General features: G+C 53.4%; 1 long non-coding RNA gene across 1 annotated transcript; it reads right to left on the minus strand.

The window, feature by feature from the left end:
- Positions 1-5,065: 5,065 nt before the first annotated feature.
- On the minus strand, positions 5,066-6,749 carry LOC107182116. The gene is made up of 2 exons (XR_001512837.1): positions 6,623-6,749; positions 5,066-5,726 (listed from the first exon to the last, which is right to left on the minus strand). It is a non-coding gene; the product is annotated as an uncharacterized LOC107182116 (long non-coding RNA).
- Between the last annotated feature and the right edge of the window lie 369 nt (positions 6,750-7,118).

Genomic DNA, 7,118 nt, shown 5'->3' on the forward strand with positions numbered 1-7,118 from the left:
TGCGCCCCACGAGGGTCCCGCAGGCCCGGCCGCTCCTTCCCCGGGAGTGTGTGTGTGCAAGGGTGGGTGTGCAAGGGAATCCGGGAGCCCGCATGCTGGAGGGCACACTCAGGCTGGTGGCGCCCCCTGTTTAGTGGGGGGAGCGGGGGAGGTATGGGGGGGACACAGTGTTAATCCAATTATGACTCTAATGAATGGCTCAAGCCCTGGCAGGACTTGGGAAGGAATGTGGTCTGTGAAATGTGCCTTACAAAGATGCTGAACCCTAACAGAGAATCCTAACCCAGCCTGGGGGCCCCCCACCCCGGGAGAGGCGCCCCAGCCAGCTCAGCAGAACTGCACATGCCCAGGCCCTGAGAGAGGAGGTCCCCCAAGGGGAGCATGGTTGAGGCCCCACAGCCCTGGGGAGAAGGGCAAGGGTAAGGCAGAGGGGACCCCAAAAGGTCACAGTGCATTTGCTCCTGTGATGGGCGCATGCCTGGTGACCCGGGGGGTCAGGGGTCTGCTCCCCAGAAGGCTTCGGAGATCCTGGGGAAGTTGCTGCCTCCTAAGGACCCGGTGTTGTCACAGGTGCAGAGGCTTAGAACATTGCACCCACGTGGTCCCGGGTTCTCCTAGACTAGGGCAGTGGTTCTCAACCTTCCTCATGCTGCGACCCTGTAATACAGTTCCTCATGTTGTGGTGACCCCCAACCATCAAATTATTTTCGTGGCTACTTCATCACTGTGATGTTGCTACTGTTATGAATCGTCATGTAAATATCTGATATGCAGGATGTACTATTTTCATTGTTACAAACTGAACACAACCCTAGCCGGTTTGGCTCAGTGGATAGAGCGGCGGACTGAAGGGTCCCAGGTTCGATTCCAATCAAGGGCATGTACCTTGGTTGCGGGCACATCCCCAGTAGGTGTGCAGGAGGCAGCTGATCGATGATTCTCTCTCATCGATGTTTCTAACTCTCTATCCCTCTCTTCCTCTCTGTAAAAAATCAATAAAGTATATTTTAAAATATTGAACATAATTAAAGCATAGTGATTCATCAGAAGACAATATGTAGTTATATATGTTATCCGATGGCCTTGGGCGATCCCTGTGAAAGGGTCGTTCCACCCCCAGAGGGGTCGCGACCCACAGGTTGAGAACCACTGTGCTAGGGCATCCCAGTCCCTTCTCCTGAAGCAGACCCGTTTCTCCAGCAGTTTGGGGTTACATACACTCTTGCTTCTCTTTGTTTTCAAGTGCCCCTGACCCCACCGCCCCTTTTTTCTTGAGCCTAGAGGAGGCTCAGGAGGAGGCGTGGACCCCGAGTGGGGGTGGAGGGAGGAGCGCAGGAAATGGGGCCCTTCTGTTTCTGTTGCCTCCTGTGAGCCGGAGCCGGAACCGTGATGCAGTGTAGCGTGGCTGGCGCATCCCTAGTTGCCTTCATGGTTCCTTGAACTTTCGAGCCGCACAGTAACTGGTGACGTTCTGATCACAAGGCTTTGATTATCAGGGTTCTTATTTTGTGGTACCTCCCGAGTAGACTTTTACTTGTTACCAACGGAATTTAACCTTTTCCTGTAATAGAGGAAGCCACTAGAAAGTTCGTTTCAGAAAGAGCAGTCTGGCAGTTGGCAGTGTCAGCCTGAAGGTAAAAATCACCCCGAACCGAGTCCTAACGCCGTCACCTTCCCTATTGACCTTGTGTGCACGGCATTCTTCCCCCAAAGGAAAACAGTCAGGGCCGGAACTCGTCTCTTCAGTAGCTGGTAAAAACAATATTTGCCTAACCTTTCCACTTCTCTCTTCTGGAAAGAGGGCTCTGTGCACCTCACCGGGATAAAATGGCAAATAAAGAGCCACCGCTACAGTGTACTGTTAATCAGCCATATCTCCCTGCTTTTTCCCACGTTAAGGCCGTATTTCACCTCCCATCGGCTGAGTGGTGTTCAACATTTTGGTGCTTTGAAGCCACTAACCACATGGAAAACATATACTTTATATAATAGTGTGATACAGATTGGCAATCTTAACTGCCTAGGTTTCAGATGGAAACCTTCTGTCTGAATGTCCTAAACTGACAATGTTTCCCAAATGTTGTTTGACTTACCACATTCTTAAAGCCCTGGCCAGTTAGTGTGGGTTCCGCCTGCGAGGAGCTCCCACCAGCTGAGCCTTGGGGGGGGTCACAGATTGACTTTAAAGTCCTTTCTGGCCTGAGGTGGTTTGGCTCAGCGCGTGGGTCTGTGGACTGCAGGGTCCTGGGTTCGATTCCCAGTCAGGGCACATGCCCGGGTTTTAGGCTTGATCCCCAGCAGTGGGTGTGCAGGAGGCAGTCAATCAGTAATTATCTCTCATCGTCGATATTTATCTCTCTCCCTTCCTCTCTGAAAGCAATAAAAATATATTTAAAAATAAATGAATAAAGTCGTTTCTGATACCAAGAGTTGTGAGATAGACTAACAAATCAAAGAGGTAGTACCAAGCCATCATGTTCAGAAAGGAGCTAAAAAGTATGAGTAGTGCAGCCCTGGCAGGTGTGGCTTAGTTGGTTGGGCCTCCTCGCCTGCACCAAAAGGTTGCTGGTTTGATTCCCAGTCAGGGCACTTGCCTGGGTTGTGGGCTCAATCCCCAGTAGGGGGCGTGCAGGAGGCAGCCGATCATGATTCTCTCTCACATCGATGTTTCTCTCCCTCTCCCTTCTTCTCTCTCTAAAATCAATTAAAAATATTTTTTAAAGTATAAATAGTTCAGAAAATGCTACGAAATAATATTTTAAGGGCTGAGGAAATTTGATAGGAAAAATCTAGGACAAATCTCTATACATTGGAATTTTTCTACAGCGAAAATACTTTATGAAACAACACAAATTGTTGGTACATTATTATTACAATGTACTCTTTATTTTTATTTTGTGCATTGTTTTGAAAGTATTATAGTGTTTACCACGTGATTTTTTTTATTTTTATTTTTTTAAAATATATTTTATTGATTTTTTACAGAGAGGAAGGGAGAGAGATAGAGAGATAGAAACATCGATGAGAGAGACATCGATCAGCTGCCTCCTCCACATCTCCTACTGGGGATGCGCCCGCAACCCAGGCACATGCCCTTGACCAGAACCGAACCTGGGACCCCTCAGTCCACAGGCCGACGCTCTATCCACTGAGCCAAACCGGTCTCGGCTACCACGTGATTTTTGAGAATTATCGGGAGTGTGTGTGTGTGTGTGTGTGTGTTTAGAGGCTTTTGCGGGTTGGACTATGTTCCCCAAAAGACATGCTCAGATTCTGACCCCAGGTCCTGTGACTGGGCCTTGTGTGGAAATAGGGGCTTGGCAGGTTGAGAGGAGGTCCCGTTGGGTGTGGCCCTAACTCAGTGACTGGTGTCCTTATAAACCAGAGGCGTTTGTCCCAGGCACTTGCATGGAGAATGTGATGTGAATTCAGAGCCTGAGACTGGAGGACGCATCTCCAAGCCCCAAGCCGGGGTCGCCCCGGTGGCTGGCAGCCACTAGAAGCTCGTGGGCGGGGAAGGATCTTTCCTGGGGCTCCAGAGAGGGCATGGCCGGCCAGCACCTTGACTTGGGCTCCAGCCCCTAGAGCTGCGAGGCAATACCTGTCTCCTCTAAGCCACCCTCTGTCTCCCATGTGCTCATTCACCTAAGAGACAAAGTGACACCCCTTTTCTCTTTCTGTCCTGGTGGGTGGGCCTGTCATCTGCCCAGTCATCCAGCCAGGCCCTCGAGCATCATCTTATCACACATGCCTCTCCCTCACCTGCCCCTGCCTGCTGCCCCTCCCGCCCCTCCAGTCCTCTGCAGCCCCGCCTGCCCACCCAGAGCCCACCTCCCGTCCGCCTCCCACAGTGCCACCACCGCTGATCCTCCCGTATCCTGGTCTGTATCCTGGTCTCCTGAGTCTGGTCTTTTAAACTGACCTCTTCACGTAGCTCAGGTTACTGTTTACCCTACAGGCATCCAGGGCAGGTTCAGTTGAGGCTGGTTTAGTGGATATGAAGCAAGAAAACCCAGCGTCCCAAAGTTCATCTCAGCAGCTTAGCTCACGGCACGGCCCCTGCTCCGCGCCTGGCCCACAGCCGCCGACGCCTGTGTGCCAGGAGGCGAGACAGCTCCTGGGTGGGGGTGGGGGTGGGGTGATTAGAAGGGGACTTGGTGGCATTATTTAGGGCCCTGGGGACTTAAGCCACAGCTTCACAGAAAAGTCAGGATAAGTTAATGGTATTTCCAAGGGCCTTTGATTTGAGCTCCTGGAAAGACAATTTCATGCCGGCACATGTGAACTTTACTTCTCACTGTGATAAGGGTTCTACCTCTTCCGTAATTGATCACATCACCAACATAACCCTTGGGCCCCTTCCCTTTTTTTCTTTTTAATGTTTTTATTGATTTCAGAAAGGAGAGGGAGAGAGAGATAGAAACATCGGTGAGAGAGAACATCAATCGCTGTCTCCTGCACACCCCCAACTGGGGATCGAGCCCACAGCCCGGGCATGTGCCCTGATCCGGAATCATAGGTCGGGCTCAGCCCCTGGGCCACGCCGGCCGGACAGCACCCTTTCCGTAGAGTCAGCCAGCACAGGTGTCTGTGCAAGGCCCATGCTCACTGCGCGCTCTGCCCGCCCGGCCTGGCGTGGGCTGTGCCCTGCTGTTTGAAGAAGACTGGACTGTTGTTTCTCTGGAACCGTGAGTGTGGACTAAAGCGAAGGGACATGCAGGCTGCTGTGGAGGCTGGATGAAGTCACCGGGCTTAGGGGATGGTGGCTCCAGCATAACAGGCCAGTCAGGTCAGCACCCTGGCCACACGCTTTCTTCCTTGTAATTCCCTCAAGGCTGCCAAGCAAAGGGAGAGAGATCCGGCCAGTGCAGACCCATCCCGGGGAGTGATGGGCATGACTCCTGAGGACACGCCAGGTGCCGCCCTGCACTCCCAGCGGTGACCTCTCGGTGACAGACTTAGGGAGCTTGTCTCTTACTTCTTCTCTCCTACGCTGTGCTCTGGGCACTTAGGAAGTCTTAAAAAGCAATAGTCATAAAATGCTAATGAATTATGAATGAGAATATACTTTAGAGGGAAGTTTATTGTTTGCCAATGAATTTTTAATCACGCAGGAAAGACACTGGGACTTACAAACAAGGCATCTCTCTTTGTTACAATTAGAAACAGCATGACCTGCAGTGTCCTCAGTGTTAGGCCTGTTCTCTGCCCATCGTTCAGGCTGGCAAGTGCAGGACCCTCCCCAGCTGCAGGCCCCTCTCCGCGCGGCGGCCAGGAGTGTGCGGGTCTGCTCTTCAGCGCAGGCAACTCCCGGCTGGGACAAAGCCCATCTTTCCTGAAGACCAGATCATCCGCTCTCTGAGAGCCCGCGGCGTGTGTGTGTGTGTGTGTGTGTGTGTGTGTGTGTGTGTGGTTCCCAACAGCTTCAGGGGACCCAGGAGCCCTGTGTGATTCCGTGTGAGGGGTGATGGACTTCCCTCTCAGGTGCAGAATGGGGTCCAGAGCCAGGTGCATAGGAAACTTGAAGACTTAGGGGATCCCTTTCCTGTGGTGGGAGTCACAGCCTTTCCCATCGTCACCACATCAATGCGACTGGAAGGAAGGCCTCGCTCACAGACAGCATGTCCGCCTTAGAGGGCACACGGCGTCCTTTCAGGAAATGGTGCACCTGGTCAGTTCTCGGCCCAGGCAGAGAGCTGCACGGGCTGGGCTTCCGGAGCTGGTACCTGGAGAGAGAACGTGATGATCAGATGGCAGTGGTCAGCCATGGAGGTGACAGATGGAAAAGACGGGCGCCCCTGTGGGGACTGTGCTGAGCCCAGACATGGCCTGGGGCCCCGGGACTGACACGTTCCTGTGCTGACAGGTGTATCAGGTGATCGAATCCGTGGCAGCAAACATTCCAATGCCTGGCATTTGGCAGTGAAGTAAACATTTGTTAAATGAGCACCCCTAGTCCTAAAGCCAGGCTTACTTACCAGCCTCTGACTAATGGACTCTATATGATCAAACACAAATAGTACGCGCCACTAACTCTGCAGTCTTTGCCCCTCCCTTGCCCTCTTATTCTACCTGCCTCCTCAGTCACCTGCTCTCCTGCCCACACCTTCCTTCCCTCCTAGGCCAACCTGTCACCGAGGCTGCTGCTCCATCCCCCAGCCCGGGCACCAAACATTTGTCATGTGAAGTCCATGTCATCTTACGTCCTGTGCTCTGCTAACCCCTCACTGTGTTCACTGGTGACCCGGTCACCCCTTGTTCGGCAGGGTCCCCCCACCTCCTCCCTGACCTGCTCCATCAGCAGCTCTAACCTTCACTAACTCTGCAAGCCCTTGACCCGCCTTTCCGTGGGTGACGGGGAGGGACAGGTGCCCAACTGAAGACACTCCCTCTCAACCAGGGACCTGCCCCCCACTATCCTTCCCCTTTTCCTCTTCTCAGAAGAAAGGTCTCTCCCTGCCTGAGGCTGGCCCTGCCTCTACCCTGGCCTCCCCTCAGGTGTCAGCTCCCATCAGCAGCCTCCTTCCCTTCCCACTGGCAGCTCCTGTGTCTGCCTGCACCCCGCGCCCTCCCAGCACTCCCTGCTCCTTCCCAGCGCAGCCCCGCTTCTCGCTTCTCGCACTAGTGAGAGGGGTCAGTCCTTCGTCTGCAGCGTCTTCCTTGTTCTTCTGCTGCTGCTCTCCCCGCCTCCTGGAGGTTGGTTTCACTGGGGGAGGGGAGGGGGAGCTGAGGGTCCCTTGGACACAGCAGCCTTTCTTTTTTTTATTCAGAGAGGAAGGGAGAGAGAGAGAGAAACATCAGTGGTGAGAAAGAATCAGGGACCGGCTGCCTCCCGCACGGCCCGCACTGGGGATCAAGCCCACAACCCGGGCCTGTGCCCTGACCCAGAATTGAACTGGGACCTCTTGGTTCCCAGGTTGATGCTCAACCACTGAGCCACACTGGCCGGGTAGGACACTGCACCTTTATCTTAGCTTCTCTTTCAGAGTCGGCCCTGATAAGAACTGCCTCCCCGAGGCCCCACCGTGTTGGCTCATGGGTATTTAAGCGTCCTCTCTCTAAACATGTCGTCATTTTGCCGCACGGATTCCTCCTCAGGACCTGTAGTGTTTCTCACC

The sequence above is a fragment of the Myotis davidii genome, unplaced genomic scaffold (genome assembly GCF_000327345.1).
Source record: "Myotis davidii unplaced genomic scaffold, ASM32734v1 scaffold875, whole genome shotgun sequence".
Taxonomy (NCBI): Eukaryota; Metazoa; Chordata; class Mammalia; order Chiroptera; family Vespertilionidae; genus Myotis; species Myotis davidii.